At 42.4% G+C, this 17,213-nt stretch overlaps 1 long non-coding RNA gene across 1 annotated transcript in view; it reads right to left on the reverse strand.

Moving 5' to 3' along the window:
* Window positions 1-17,213, reverse strand: part of LOC105095265 (uncharacterized) — a 743,648-nt gene that overhangs the window by 34,671 nt on the left and 691,764 nt on the right. The gene's annotated exons all lie outside the window — the stretch shown is intronic.

Consider the following 17,213-nt stretch of genomic DNA (forward strand, 5'->3'; position numbering starts at 1 on the left):
TAAAACCAATTAAAAATGGGCAGAAGACCTGAGTAGATATTTTTCCAAAAAAGACATGCAGATGGCCAAGAGGGACATGAAAAGTGCTCAACATTTCTAATCATCAGAGAAATGCACATCAAAACTACAATGAAATATTGCCTCACACCTGTCAGAATGACTATCATCAAAAAGACCTCAAATAACACACGTTGGCGAGGATATGGAGAGAAGGGAACCCTTGTACACTTTTGCTGGGAAGGTATTGGTACAGCCACTGTGGAAAACAGTAAAGCAGTTTCTCAAAAAAACTAAAAATAGAACTACCATATGACCTGGTACTCCTGGGTATGCGTGTGGGAAAAAAACCCCAAAACACCAATTCAAAAAGCTATATAAACCCCAGTGTTCATAGCACCATTATCTACAATTGCCAAGGCATGGAAGCAACCTAAGTGTCCATCAATAAATGTATAAATAATATGTGATGTGTGTGTATGTATACACATACACACAGTGGAATACTACTCAGTCATAAAAAATGAAAACTTGCCATTTGCAACATGAATGGACGTGGAGGGCATTGTGCTTAGTGAAATCAATCAGAGAAAGAGCAATACCGTATGTTATCATTTATATCTGGAATCTGCAAAACAAAACTAGTGAATATAACAAAAGAAACTGACTCAGAGATACAGAGAACAAACCAGTGGTTATCCGTGGGGAGAGGGAACTGGGAGGAGTAAGATGGGGGAAGGGATTAAGAAGTACAAACTACCGAGGCGAGGGAAATAGCTCAGAGGTAGAGCACATGCTTAGCATGCACGAGGTCCTGGGTTCGATGCCCAGTACCTCCATTAGGAAAAAAAAAAAAGTACAAACTACTGTGTACAAAACGAATAAGCTACAAGGGTATATTGCACAGCATGGGAAATATAGCCAATATTTTATAGAAACCATAAATGGAGTCTAATCTATAAAAATTTCATATCACTACGTTGTACACTTGAAACTAATATAGTATTGTCCATCCACTCTACCACAATAAAAAAAATAAGTTAATTTAAGAAAGAGACATCGACAGTCATTTCACAGGAGAAGCAAATATAAATAACCACAAAAATATAAAAAGATGCTCAACCTCACTTGCTGTCAAAAACATGCAAATTTAAATCTCAGTAAGATACGATTTCACACTCAGTCATTTGGCAAACATCAACAAGCCAACGACACCAAGTGCTGTGGAGGGTGCTCTCCTCCAGGGCAGGTGGGAGCTGAAAAGGGCATGAGCACTTCAGAGAACACTGTGGGATGATCTGGCAAAGTTCAACAAGCACATTCCCCGAAACCTAGAAACTCTGCTCCAGGAATCTACTCCAGAGAAAAATCTTGCATAAAAGTACACTTATAAGAGCTGCACCGTCTGTAACGGTAAAACACTGGAAACAACCCACACACCCATCAGTAAGAGAACAGAAGAATTAATTGTATGTAAATGGAAACCTATAAAGACCGTGACAGTGAATGAACCATATATACTGGAATTTCCAGGGATGGAATGTGCAAAAAAGCAAGCAAGTAACTGAAGAATGACTCTATTATGATTTCATTTTCATTAAGTCCCCAAATGGCAAAGCTAACAAATACTTTGCTTTGGAAACGCGGAGAACTAGTAAGAAACACAACAGGTTCGTGGTTTCCTCGAGGGGGAAAGAATATGAGAGATATGACTGGCGATGGGCCGATAAGGAGGTTCGGTGGTTCTGGTAATATTCTGTTTATTTCACTTTGTGGCAAGTCTTAAGTGTTCCTCTTACTGTTACTACCACCAAATTATATTACACATCTGGTCTAGTAGTGTTACCTGCCTGGTAGTTATTTGAAGGTTTTTTTTTTTTAATTGAAGTACGGTTGATTTACAATGTTGTGTTAGTTTCTGGTGTACAGCCCAGTGATTTGACTTTTTGATCCCTTCCATAAATCCTGTCTTGCAGTTCCCCTTCCCAAGTATGAGTCCATCCAAAGAAAGAGGCAATAAATATTTGAGCATTTTGAGACGTCATTAAGTGGGGACATTAGCATGAGAGCTGGCATGAACAGCAGAACGTCCAAGAATTACAAAAACCAAGCCCTTACCGCTGCTCCGCCTTGTCAGCCTCATGGCAGACATCACAGCCATCCTTCCTTCCCCACGGATCCCAAGGTGGCCCCAGAATTCTCAGCATCAGATTCCAAACACTTACTCACAACCCAACCGTGCTGACGGGTGAGTTATGACCGCTTTGCAAGCTCAGTTCTTGAGTTTACTGTCCTTAGCCACACCTCTGCCAGTGGGTTCAGGACTGCCGATCAGCCCACTCAGAAAAGGCTGGAAAAAGTCCTTTCCAGGTCAGGTGATCAACACTGCGGAGGCCTGTGGTTTTAACCTAAGTCTCCCGACCTATCCTCACTTGAATTTATGTAATGGAAACAAACCTGCTTCTTGTGCTAACCGACTTCCATACATAATATTTGTTTTGGGCCTGAGGACTCCATTAGCATTTAAAAGGGAGAAATCAAATACATAAGATTCCTGCTTTTTTTTTTTTTTTTTCTGTTCAGGTGAATCAGAGAGGCCCTTTTTAGTTGCTGAAGTTCTTTATGTGTGACACAATTCTCTCAGTGGGGTGGAAGGGATTTTTTTTTTTTTTTTGATTCAGAATTTATGGGAAGTAGGCGGGAGCTGTGAGGGACCATTTTCTTCCTCTCCTGTCATCAGTGCAAGTCTGTGAAATGGGGAAGATAAACTCACTCGGAACTGCTGAGAAGGAACTGGTCTTTACCCCGTTCCTCACTTGCTTCTCCCTCTCAGTTTCTGTTGAGTGGCTGTTTCTGTGACATCCATCACCCATTGGTCTGCAATTCTCTCCCATATACGGCTACTGTATTCACTTTTGCTGCACACAGGTGGCCTGTCTTTTGGGCATCGAAGCCACCGTGAGAAATTACCTCACACCTTGTATTTGGCTATTATCAAAAAAGACAAGAAAAAAACTAGCGTTGGTGAGATGTGGAAAAAAGGGAACCGTTGTGCACTGCTGAGGGAATGAACACTGGCACAGCCACTGTGGAAACAGGATGGAGGTTCCTCAAGGAATTAACAGTAAATCTACCATATGACCCAGTATTTTCACTTCTGGGTATATGTCCCAAGGATATGAAATCATTACATTAAAGGGATATGTGTACTGTCATGTTCAGAGCAGCATTATTCACAATAGCCAAGGCACGGTAACAATCTCAATGTCTGCTGACAAATAAATGGATAAAGAAGATGTGATACACACACACACACACACACACACACACACACACACACAAATATTATTCAGCCTTAAGAAAGAAGGAAATCTTTTCACTTGTGACAATGCGGATGGAACTCGAGGGCATTATGTTAAATGAGTTAGTCAAAAGTATATACCACATAATCTCAGTTATATGTGAAATCTTGAAAGGAAGAAAGAGAGACGGGGAGGGAAGGGAAGGGGAAGAGAAGGGAAGGGAAAGAACAAAGCTAAAAACTAAGCTCACACGTACAGAGAACAGACTGGTGGTTGCCAGAGGCGTGGTGTTGGGAGGGGGAGCAAAATGAGCGAAGGGGGTCAAGAGGTGCAACCTTCCTCCCAGTTATAAAGTGAAGACGTCATGGGGCTGTAATGTACACGATGGTAACTATGGCTGATAATATTGTCTTGCATATTTGAAAGTTTCTAAGATAGTAAGTCTTAGATGTTCTCATCCCAAGAAAGGGAAATTAAAAAAAAAAAGAAAAAGGAAATTCTGTCATTGGTGACAACATGAATGAACCTGAAGGGTAGTAGTATGATAAGAGAAAAGAGAAAGACAAATACTGCATGCTATGACTAATATGCAGAATCTTAAGGGAAAAAGCAAACTCAGAAACAGAGAGTAGAGAAGTGGTTGCTAGGGGTGGGGTACACAGGGAGAGGGTGGTCAAAGTGTACAAACTTTCAGTTATTAAGATAAGTAATGTGTAACATGGTAACTATAGTTGATAACATTGTATCATATAACCACAATTTTTTAAAAGGGAGTAGAACATGTAACATTCTTACACACACAAAAAAATGGCGACTATGAGGTGATGGATGTGTTAATGAACTGAATGGGTAATCCTTTCACAATGTGTATGTATATCAAACCATTACACCGTACACTTTAAATATCCTAAAATTTTATTTGTCAATTATACCGCAATAAAGGAAGGGGGAAGGGTATGGAGAAAAATGTGAGTTAAAATAAATAACAGAGTATTACACTGTAACTCAAAATGTAAAAATAATATGCAAGGGGGAGGGTATAGCTCAGAGGTAGAGTGCATGCTTAGCATGCAGGAGGTCATAGGTTTGATCCCCAGTAGTTCGTCAAATAAAAAAATTTAAAATAAACAAATAAACCTAATTACCCCCCCTTAAAAAACAAAAACAAAATAAATATGCATAGGTCCATACTGATATAAATAAAATATTGAATAGACAAACAGATGGGAGAGAAGAGACAAATACTTCTTACAGAAGAATTCCAGGAGTAACCACTATCCTGTTTTCTAACAGCATAGACTAGTTTTGCCTATTTTTGTACTTCATATGAACGGAAGCAATTGTATCATCTTTGAATGTTTTTAAATAGGTCTATTACCTGCTTGGTACAAATGAGACTCAAGTGAAATACGAGAAATGGAAGGAGAAGGGCTCTGAGTTTTCATCACCTCTGGAAGATTTTATGTTTTCTTTTTCTCTTACAATGCCCATTAACCTCTGACTTGCAAATTTAACTAGTACCTAACAAAATACATCAGATTTCCCTCTTGTTCATAAATGTGACGTTTCTATGAGATTTACAAAACTGCAAGCTGAAAACGGATTGGTGGTTTATGATGTAACAACTTTCATATTCATGGACAAAGGCTCCCCATGATTTAAGTTCTGTAAGGGACCAGGTTTGCACAAAAAACAGATGTCATTGTAACAGGTATTGTTAATAACTGCTTATCAGATTTGTCTCCACTCAGCTATCTCTTTCCACTTAGCACTAACCACTGCTTCTAAGCCTTTGTCGTCACTCTCATCGATACTTTGAAACACCCAACAGAATAATTCAAATTTGTTGAAAAGTCAAAATGTTCATCTTGGAAAAAGGAACAGTATTTCATCAAATTAATGAAAGTGATGTTGGAAAACTGCATTTTAGGGAGTCTGGAGGGATTCACTATGAGAACTGCTTTTGCACCACAAGCAAAGCCCTGGAAAGAACAGAATCTGGCAGAATTCGGTCAGTTAACAAGAAAAGGGGAGAAAATCAGCATGGGCGGGCATTCCAGAACAGAGAGATGTGTATATCCAGGACTCAGGGGAGGACTCTGGGATAAAAAGTTTGATGAAACTCTGGAATATTCTTGTAAAATATTTATGGCTGTGATACAAAAGTCAGTCGTGGAGTTAAGAGCCCTGTTTGGTGCTACCATAGAATAATATCTCCCCAAAGTACATCCTGTTAATAATTATAACCTAAATTTAGTTAAATACAGAAACTTAAGTTTGTACTATTAATTTCTTCTTTCAAAATAAAATCCCCATCTCACCCCTTCCTTTCCCTCCTATTTACTATAACGTTTAACATTTTGACTTTTTTACATTATATATCATACTGAAATTATGAGAAACTCTTCTTTAGATAGAACGAAGCTGTTCTGAAGGCTTGGTCTGGAAAAGGAGGGTCTCCTTAGGTAAGAGAGAAATTCTGATTTAGCTGACGGGACAGGAGAGTTTCCAGGTTTGGGAAAAGAACCAGAGTAACTGCCCAGCAAGAATGAAAAGCCGGGCTGTGAAGGGGGGGGTGCTGGGTCCTGCGGCAAGAGCAGCAAGACCGTTTCCAGGAAGAGAGGATTCCTGCTTTAGAATGGCTGCCTGGACCACCCCTGCTCTGAACCAGGCAGCTAACTTGGCCGAAGAAGGAAACCCTATCTTGGAAAACGTACCGGAAAACTTCTTGCGGAAAATGGTGGCACAGAGGGGCTTACTTTACAAGACTACACTTTTCTGTTTATTGCACATTATCCACAAAGAAGAAAAAAATAGCGCTAAGAAAAAATAAAATAAAATAAATAGCACTGCATTTCTAAGAGTTGTAGGCTTTTTCTTTTGGCAATTCATTTGCCAAAGTCACGTTAAATGCTGCAAAAGAATCAGACACATAAGGGATTGTAGCCGATATTTTATGATAACTATAAACAGAGTAATAATCTGTAAAAACTGGAAGCACTGCATTCTATACTTACAACGCACACAATGTCATACATCAACCATACCTCAGTAAATCAATTAATTAGTGTACCTATGAGAAAGGCCAAAATCTAAAACAGTAACACCCCCAGTTGCTGGTGAGGATGTGGAGCAACAGGAATTCTCATTCACTGCTGACAGGACTGCACGATGGTCCAGCCATTTTGGGAGATGGTTTGGCAGTTTCTTTGAAAACTAAGCGTACTTTTACCATATGATCCAGCAATCGTGCTCCGTGGTATTTAGCCAAAGGAGTTGAAAACATTAAAAAAAAAAAAAAAAAAAAGGAATTAGACACAAAAGGCCCTTGAACCTATTTCAAAATCTTTCTGGGGAGTCTCTCTGACTTCAGCCACAAACATCTTTGCAGCGTTTTTGAAAATTTGTTCTTTAAAGTACTTGCCCATTAAGAAACTCCATGAAAATAGGATTCTCTTGTCAAATAAGGTTGGGAAATGTAAGCCCCATCTTCCTGTGTGAGATTCACAATGTATATTAGAATTAGGAAGGCTCCCATTCCTCTCCCATGAGAAATAAAAACTGATACTGTTAAACTGGCACATCTGAAGGGAGTTTCCCACACAACCTTGTTGCGCAGGCTGACCACGAACGGCCTGTCACAGGGCTGTTCTGGGACCACACTTTGAGAAACAGAGCCGAAACTCAAGATGCGTTCCTTGCTACTAAGCACTCCCCGCCTACCAGCCCCATGTCTCCACAGCAGGCAGCTCTGGGAACGCTCCGTCGGATACTCTGGACTCGCTCTGCTGCCCTAGAGGAGCACGCAGCGACACCGTGGGTGACAGCGCGCACCACACCAGGCTTCTGCTGCGCCAGTGGGCGGCAGGGATGAACGGGATCACAGGGGGGCTCTTTCACAGACAGCTATTATCCCCGTAGCATAAAGGGCAGCTTTGGCTGAATGGAATGTCAGCGAACCTTTCGTTTCTTCTAGCCTGTTGGCTCTGGGTATCCTTCTATCCCACAAACTACAGTAGCTGAGTTTTCTGCTTCCTTTCTTCTGGCGTATCAGACCTCAAAGGAGCTGCAGGTGACGGGCTGCCGGGGACCCACTGCATATTCATGCGGCCGCCTCCCCACTCCACCCAGGTAAGGAGCTGCTCTCACCCTCCTCGGAGAGGAAGGAGGTGGGAGGCCAGCACGGCAGCGAGGGGTCTTTATGCTTCTACGTTGAGCAAAATCCTCCCAGAAGGGACACAGATCAGGGAGGAGGAGAAGAAAGAGGAAGGAGAAAAGGCAAAAACAGGGTCAGAGGAAGTGAGTGGTAACAAACACGTCTAAAATGCAGACAGCCTACTTGCTCTTGGTAATAAAGGTCACAGACACTCAGCAAATTAAAGCAATTTTTAAAAATCCCCAGAATGTCCAGACCATCCATAGGCAACCACTGTAAATACTTAGTGAATAATATTCCAGGTAAGTTATGTATCACATGCCCGCAGCACATAATACACACATGTTCCTGCTTTACATCCATCAGGGCACTGAGCAGCCACATGGGACAGACATTTCTCTTTCAGGTTACCTTTCCTCCCTAAACCTGAAGAAAGGCTGAGAATCCTTAGAGACACTACCTATAGAGTGGATTTGTCACCCTAACTATCCATGCTATTTATAATTGGCATTTTTTCCTTGTGTACTTGATATAGATTCACTTCTTTTTTCATTCGTGCGTGTGCATGGCAAATCTGAAGAGATCCGAATGAGTGCTCATTAAGTATCGGGCATTCGGCGAGATGATGCAAGTACAATGATCAGCTTAAGGATCTGTGGTTCTTATCCTCATGGTAGTTACGGTCTAATGGGGGAGACACAGGCATGATTCCACCCATCACACCACATACTGACATCCAACCATAGAATCATATCCAAAAATGTGATGGGCGCTACAGAGAAGGGCAAGGAACTGTGAGTACCTGTGGGTGAGAATTTAACCCAGTCCCAGAAAGCAGGCTTTGATTCATACCCTATCCAGAAGATCTGCTTTATCTTCTCATACGACTATATTCTATGTTATCCTGTGGACAGACCATAAACAATTATTTCCCTACCATTTTGCATTTTTTTCCAGCATTAGAAACAACGCTACAAAGAAATCTCAGTATTCATCTAGTTACCTGGATACACCAGGCCACTTCTTGACTCCAGACCTGCCCCATGCTGGTACTTCACCCCCACTGTCTGCATCTGGCCACTTTCTTCAAAAGCCAACTTAAATGCCACTTTGCTCACCGTTATCAGCCGACAGGTGCTCCTCCCTGAACACCTGACACCCTCCTGCTGAGCGCTTCTCTGGGTATGCTACTATAGGTGCCTTTGGTTTATACCTTTCCTGTCCCTGCCTCGTCCCAGTTAGACTGGATGCTGTGGATGGGGGCAACAGTGATGTAGAAGGCGTTTGATTCACATTTCCCTCGTATAATGTATATGACAACGATGAAAGCCATTCTGTGGAAGACACCACATCGAGAGAGAGGGGTGCGCTCTCATTCCCCCACAGATCCTCCCTGTGAGCTGGCACTATAACCCTCATTGCACAGATCGTAACAGACTGGCTACAATACTAACGGTATTGTTCCACGATGTTAACATATAATATGTTATACATGTATTAACATATGAATTGTTAATGCACGGTATTTATAATGGTCACAGAATAAGGAATTAGGTACGCAGCCCAAGGTTACATGACTAGCTGGGCCTGGAGTCAGACAAACCTGGGTTCCAATTCCAGCTGTCACTTACAAGCTGTTACTGTTGGTTCCCTGAAGTCTCCCGATCTCAGTTTCTTCATCTTTAAAATGAAGTTACTGACGATGCCTACGTCACAGGGTTACAGTGAGAGTTAAGTAAGAGGGCACATGCCAAGGGCAGCCACATCATTACACCTGGAGAAGTTACTGGAATCAAGACCTGCGTGCTTGGCAAAGGAAAGAGAGATGGAGAGAGAACTGAAGAGCACGGTCTGTCCTGCTCCCCATTCCAGACAAGGAGCGCCTGGTGCAGGGCAAACACGGAGCAAGAGAAAAAGCATCTCTCAGATTCTGTTCTCCAGTGTCTCTTATGCTTGAGCCAGCTGCCAAAACAAGTGTGATTAGGATGGTAAAGGGTTGATATCCTCCATACATTCAGTTCCTAAAACATTCAGTGACTTCCTCATACACTCAAGTGGAAAAAAAAAAAAAAAGCAGCAATCTGTTTCAATTTTGTGAGAAAACCTAGCCACCCTGGTCATAGTGAGAGCCCAATGGCAGTCCCCACTGTGGGACCTTCCTAAGGATGAGCAAGGCTGATGACGACCCTACACTTCTTGCCTGAGGAGCCACCTTCAGTACCAAATGCTCCCATGAGACGTCATGGTACTAAAGCTTAACAGGTAGAGCTGGGGCGCCAACTGTATACTGTGCTGAGATCTGATCAAGTATTTCAGATTTCAAAAGAAGAAACTCAAGCTGGGGAAGAGGGCAGAGGAGGAGACATACCAGCACTAGGATGGTCAGGTTCTGGCCCAAAGACTTTTTTCTCAAAACTGTTGAAGATACGGGTCTATTAAACACCCAGAATACATCCTCACCTCCCCAGCCAGTCATTTACAGTCATGGAAAATATGGTCTCAGCCCACCCTACAGTTTCCCCTCTGGTATCCAGTGTCTGTAGACCTGCCCCGTCAGCAAGGCTGAGGAACTCATGGCCCACCTTCTCCCTCAATACACCTTTTTCTTCCCCACTTCTTTGCATTTGCTTGTATTTTCCCTACCACTAAAATGCAGTTTCTTGCCTCCTTACCAAGTTCAGTCCCACCCATGCTGTGGAATCCAGTTCAGACTGGGCCTCATGTGTGAACTTTTCCTATGGGTGCAGGCATCACTCCCAGTCATGCCCACTGAGCACTGAATATTCTCTGACCTGGGGAAGCCTCACTGGCTTTTCCCATCACTGCTTCCTCAAGGAGCAAGACCATATTACTGAGAGATCGATGGATAAACAAAATATCCATTCACCTATCCATTCATCCATCCACCTATCTATCCATCCACCCACCCACCCACCCATCCACCCATCCATCCACGTACCTACTTAACGTCTCTTGCCTTGTTGATAAAAGGCTGTCAGTTGGAGACCACATCTTGTCATTTCTCTACCCCTGACCCTGCCGCTTCTAGCAGATATTAAAAGACCCTAGCATGTTTGGTGGTTCAATGAGTGATTTTAAACACGGTCTTTGCCCTGTCCCCACACTCTCGCAGCTGGAAATCTCACGGCAGTGAGGTATTCACTATAGGCTAGAAGAGTAGGTTGGTCTCTAACTAGTTTCAAGGATTAAGAGTTTATTTTGAAAATTAACAGCTTTTAAGTAAGTGCCCCTCTCCTGGGGAAATGACTGACACGTGGTGGGGGTGCCCTGGTGCTCTGGGATGCCTTCCTAGAACCCCTATGCTTGGCCTGGCCGTCCAGAGACGGATGAGGGCAGTCTGCGGATCCTTCAGAACCAAGGTCTATCTGATCCCTAGGTGATGCAGCAGGCTTAGTTTTGGAGAAGAAAACATTTTAATCTACTTATAACTTACGAAACACTTACGCTGTGCCTAGCATCTTAATAATTTATGTAAGTTTTAAAGTTTAATCTAAGAACTCTTTGAGGTAGGCAGTGCCTGCTCCATTTTACAGATGAGAAAACTGATACTTGGGAAGTTTCAGTCCCCAGCAAGGCCACGCAACTCAAAGGGGCCAGGGAGAAAAAAATCCATCTTACCCTAACTACCTCACCGCCTTGGTCCCTACATGTGACTGGCATAGCACAGAGCTCTTTGGAAAAGACTGTCTTAAAGGCATCAAGGTGAGTATCAGGCCCTTATAATAAATTGTTTCCTTTTTTATTGACTTGAAAGAAAATGCAACTGTGAATGCTGTACATTAATAGGTTTTCTGTGTAACTAATGGTCTGATGGGCTGCTCCAATGTGTAGTACTACAGCAAGCAATCATTAGATTCTAAGAAGGGGAAAATGGGCTTCATTGTTAGAAAATGGAATCCTTTCTACAAGGTAAAGGTAGATACAGAAGATTGATTTGGAAGGTCAGGGTTAACAAGCTCATTAATGGCTGGGTTAAAATCCAGCCCAATCTTTCCTTTTTTTTTAAAAAAAGATGAATCAATCATTTAGCAAAGTGATGCCCTTTGCTGGTAGCCTGAGGCTTTTCTTCTAGTCCCAGCAGGAATCCAGTGAAGTCTGGTGCTGCGGAGAACCTGAGCCGAGAGGCTGAAGCTAGCTCCGCTCCTCACCGTCTGGGTAACCTCGGCTGCACCGCACACCCTCTTTGTGTCGCGCTTTTCTTAACCGAAGAAAACCAAGATAAAACCTACTTCTTCGAACTGCTGGGAGAACAACATGAGACAATTCATGGACCCCAAGGGGTCCAATTTCATGTATGCTCTCAAAATAAACATTAGCGATTATTATCTTCTAAACTCCAGGTCTGCAAACTCATTTTTGGAAAAGGATCAGCTCGCAGATATTTCAGTCTTTGCAGGCTGATAGTCTGTCTCGGTTGCGACTCTTCAAATCTGCTCCTATAGCCTGAAAGCCACATATAAACAAATGGGCATGGCTATGTCCCCATAAAGCTTTATTTACGTAAGCAGGCTGCTAGCCAGATTTGACCTCTGGGTCATCCTTCGATGACCCCTGTTCTAATCTAAACTAGGCAGGAATACACTTTCCGACTGGATCATAGGTCCCCCGAAGATGGGCTATAACTGCCATGCGGACGACACTTACAAGACAGGGCTCATCCCCACGCTCAGCTTGGAGAACCAAAGGACGGAGTCATGGCGAGTTAAGTGGGCCCAAATCAGGAGCTTTGAAGGGAGTTTTAAAAATACAAATTCCAAGAGCCCACCCAGAGTGTGACCCGGGAGTCTACTGGAGGTGCAACTGTGACGGGCAGCATCTTGAATCTTCAGGCACTGGGTACCGCAGCCCCCAGGGGAAGAACGACGGGGCTCCGTCGACCGTATTTTTCAAGCTTAACTGTCTCTTGGGGGTGAAGCTACCTTAAGGCACCCTGAGCTCTCAGGTAACCATGCAAAGGGTGTCAGATCTTTCCTTTGAACAGATCCCAAATCATCCCAGAGGTAAACTGAGCTCTAACTCGATCTGAGATCTTGAGATTCCTGAGGCAGTCTCCACGTGGGCAAGACGCATGTCAGCAGTGAATCTCCAACACCACCACGGCAAACTTCTTGTTACAAAACTGACAAAACGACTTTTAGCCACGTGGCCATGGTCTTCTGCAAAGAGCTTGATAAGGCTTTCTGACAATGTGCCGAAAGCCAAGTTGTTTGCAAACTTTTCCTCTGCCCATAATTTTATTTTATTTTTTATACCATTGGCCCTTCGGGGTTTCTTACCTGACTGATGCTGCAAACCATGCTTTAAAGTACTTTTAAAGACTTCTATGTTTGGCATCCGCTCTTTCCTTTATTTGGGATGCTGAAGTAAATATGACCCTGTCACCCCATTTTCTGCTTTTTTATATACTAGATCTTATATGTTTATTTCATGTTCCCATTCGCCAGCATGTCACTTTGCTCCTAGGGATGGTTAGAGTCAAGGTTTAACTGCTACCCCAAATGAAGAGGGTGTGGCCCAGCCTCTTACCCTGGACTTTTACCTGGGACAACATCACCACCATCTTGGATTAGCTTGGGTCACGGAAAGCAAGAGGATTTTCCCATCTACCTTTGCAGCCCACGTAGATTAGAGGATTATTTGGGCCCTCCACTCTTCTGCTGTGGAACCCTAGAATAATCCACGACTGAGTATAAATGAGATTTCCTTTTCTTCAATGTCTAGAAATTAAATTTTTAAAATGTATTTCTCAATCTCTTACAGCAAAACAATTCTTTGTTGCTCAAGTGAGCTTTTTGAGTGAGGACAAAAGTGACATTAATCTAACCACAAATTGCTTAGCTTCATGATTTTAATGGAGCAAAGAAAACTGATTTATTAATAAAGTGTATTGTTGAAAGAGAATCTTCGTGGAATTTCAGACTGTGCAACGCATCCATTTTTATTGGCTTCGCTTTGTTATGCTTTCAGAGCTATTTATAATGTTATTTCACTGAAAATTCCTTTCTATATTGTCATGTCTTCCATCTCCAGAAAGCTTCCCATCTAAATTAAAAAGAAAAAAAAAGTGAGTCTTTCTTCTTTCTTCTACACCTCCTTAAAATGAATTGAATGTGGCATCTCCTGGGAATGGGTCCATCTCCTGTCCACGTCTGAAGAGTCTCCTGTTCCCAGCAGGGGAAAAAAGTGGAACTTCCTTTTCAAATGTTTGCTCCTTCCAAGAAACACATCTTGGGCAAAGGCTCTCACTCCCTCCTTACCCAGAAGTGATCTGCTTTAACATTCTCTTCTTCTAGCAAAAGAAATATGAGAATCAGAGCCGTCTTCTGGGGGGTGGGGCCTGAGCCATCACACAAGGTGCTGAGAAGGACCCCACACACTTGGTTTAATGCTCTGAGGCATCGTGAGCCTTACCAGTCTTTGAACAAGGGTCCTCGTGTTCTCATTTTGCACTGGTCCCTGAGTGTGACGTAGCCACTGTGGACACTTGTTCTAGGAGACAAAGTTGAAGGCATTCTCTCTCTCTACACTGATTTCTCAACTCCATTTCCACCACATTTCTGGCTTTGGAGGCACCTCCTGGCTGGAAGACTGCTCCTTCTTCCACTTTCACAAAACTCCTTGTCTTTTCTTTTTTAATTCTGTATTTAAAATGTCATGGAAAGCCCATTCAAAACTGTGTATTTGGTATGCTTTGTTTCTCTCAGCCCGATATGTCTTTCCCAGATGACACCTCCTTCTCAGTCTTCGTCCTTGTTATCCTAGTGGAAGTGCTCTCCACCCATCCCAGACAATCAAAATAACCCATGTTTGAATAACAGCATCCCAAAGAATTTTATGATAGATTCAGGGATGGGCAACTTTGTGGGAATCATCGTGAAAGAGAAGCATTTTTTTTTCCCTGCTGTGCTGGAAAATGTGTAGTTGGAACTCCTTGGGTCTTCAAATTCAATCAGAACCAAGAGATGGAGGAAGAAGTATTCATGAAACACTTGAACTCCTTGATCCATTCACATTCATTCTCTGGACAACTTGATTTCATAATCCAAGAAAATATTTCGCTTAAGTCACTTTGTTGAGATTCTGTCACTTGCAACCAAGTGAGTTCTGGTTTGTTAACAGCAAATAGTGACTGCACTTGTCAAAGAGAAAGTTTTCTCAACATTTGTGTGGAGGACTTGGTAAACTAGGGACCATCCATACAATCTCAACCTGTGCTTCTTCTTTAATAAATGGGAATAAGGATGGGCTCTGAGGTTAGGAAGCAGACACACTGAGAGCTGAAAACATTCTCAAATTCAAAGATCACGTGCTAAAGAATCTCTATAAATTTTCTTCCCTGATGTTTCTTGTTATTTCTTGTCAGTTTAAAAAGTAGGTTTTTTTTTTTGTCTTTTTCCAATTGTAGTACAGAATTTGTCAATATTTTAGGAAAGGTATTTACACGCTCCTTAAGGGAAGGGTCTAAACTGTCTTGGGTCATTTTGTTTTCCTGGTGCCTGGCTGGTTCCCACTATGTTGTACATGGCCTCTTTTTCTCTCTTTCTCACACACACACGCGCGCACGCGCGCACAAATTGCCCCATGAATGAAAGACCTATCAGAATTCCCTTTCCGCAGCCAGAAGGGTGATCACTGTCATCAGTGGGCTGAGCTGGTTTTCGAGTTCAGTATCAATCTGCATTTGGATGGAAGACATGAGAGCCTCTTCTAAACTGTCTGCTTCAAGTGAATGAATGGATACTCAGAAATTGAAATTGCTAATGGCATTTGGGAGAACTTCAAACAAAATTACAAGAGTTTTTCTTCATTTCTTATCTATCAGAAGAGACTTTGCCCCGGGTACTTCATTTTTCAGATTCTGTCAAACACAAAGATTCTATTCTCAAAATAAATATGGAAAAATCCATACAGTACATTTGGCTCCAACAGAGCTGCAGTGAACGAACTTTTGTGCGGGTGTCATTTTGGTGACTCTGCACATATTTTCCTACAGGTCACATGGCTAACTTTGTCAGGCCAGGAATCATGGAGGGGGCACTCCCCTCACTCGCTAAGTGCAGTGCTGGCAGCCATCCAGTGAACGCAGGGTGTGCAGACCAGCAACCAAGATTATTTTTTGCTTTGGGATATCTAGACATTTGTTGCCTACATGTTTAAACCTCCAGAAGGCCAGCCCATACTTCAACTTTACTGTATGGACCTGAGTCATTTAAAGAGAAATGCCTCTTGCCCAGATACTCCCAGGAAACAGTGCGCCATCTTTGTATACCTCATGAATCCTTCCGGGCAGAGGGTCTTAACAAGATACTCTGAAGTAACAGGTGACGGCCTAGAGTGCAGACCTGTGTTGGGAACTTCAACTCTATTATAACTTCCTGTCTGTTGTGTCCTTGGCCAGGTACTTAGTGAATTGGATTCACAATTTTCCTTTCTGTAAAATGGAGGTAACAACACTGACCTAGCCGAATTGTTGCACAGATGAGAGCTGATGCAACACACAACTTAGTGTGGCTGGACACACAGGAGGTGCTCAGCATTTTCTCCTCATGTCATGTTCCTTGGATGCCCATGAACTACGTGGCACTCACTTCTATTCCTGGGCTCTGCCTACTTCTCCAGAGTAAGTTGAAGAACATGGACTTGGCAGCTGGAAAACATGGGCTTGAATCACAGTAACACTCCTTACGGACCAGGGTGCTAGATTTAGCAAATGGAAACCCAGGATGCCCCCTTCAAATGGAACTTCAGAGAAAAGACAATTTTTTTTTTTTTTAGTTTTAAGTATATCCTATGAAATATTTGGGATATACTTATACTAAAAAACTTTTTTATTTAAAATTCAATTTTAATGGGACATTCCATATTTTATCTGGAAACATTACCCATAGGCTATGGGACCCCTCAGCAAATCATGCAGTATTTTGACTTTCATCTTACATGAGGGTAACATTCACATCAATTGTTATATGCCACATAGTTTTCCAATCATTTTATCCTCAGAGAAGATTTATGAGCTAATTTTGTTATTTTTATCTTGTAGATGTTCAACAGTGGCACTGGGAGGCGAAGTAAACCACGTCCACACAGCTAGTAAGCAGTTGGACCAATTTTGAATCCAGTTGGCACAAGAGAGTCCACTGTGTCCTCCTGCCTCTCTAAAATGCAGAATATATCCACTAACTACTGACGCCACATGAGAAGAGCAGATCATACGTACTGGTTTAAGACTCATAAATCCAAGGTTCCCACATAGAGCAGTCTTGGGGAATCAAATTTTAAGGAGCAGGGTTCAACTGCCAAAAAACAGTTTTTAAAAATTTCATTAAAGAAGGCCCCGATATTTTAATAACACGGGTCAAAATTCTCTTCCATTTCCTCCCACTTCACTTGTGCTCTGCCAATCCTCAGGGACTTCTCGGCATCTCTTGGAGAAAAATCCTTCACCCCTTGTCTGAGACTTATTTTTCCTCCTCTTCTCCCCTCTTCTATTTCTCAGCCCTTTATTATGTAGATGCACTTGGCCCCTCTCCTAGAAGAAAGAGTCCATATTCCTTAGAAGAAAGAAGGAAGACATTTAGACTGGCAAGTTGAGAATTGTCTTTGGCAGGCTGGGGAGCTGCTCAAGTTCACGTACCTCCCCATGTTAGTAGTTTCTTGTTCTTTTATACTAGGGACTCATTAAATGTTAACTTCCTTCTGCTTTCCTTCGTTACTTGTTCATGTTTTGCCCACTATTA

Source organism: Camelus dromedarius, chromosome 17 (genome assembly GCF_036321535.1).
Source record: "Camelus dromedarius isolate mCamDro1 chromosome 17, mCamDro1.pat, whole genome shotgun sequence".
Taxonomy (NCBI): Eukaryota; Metazoa; Chordata; class Mammalia; order Artiodactyla; family Camelidae; genus Camelus; species Camelus dromedarius.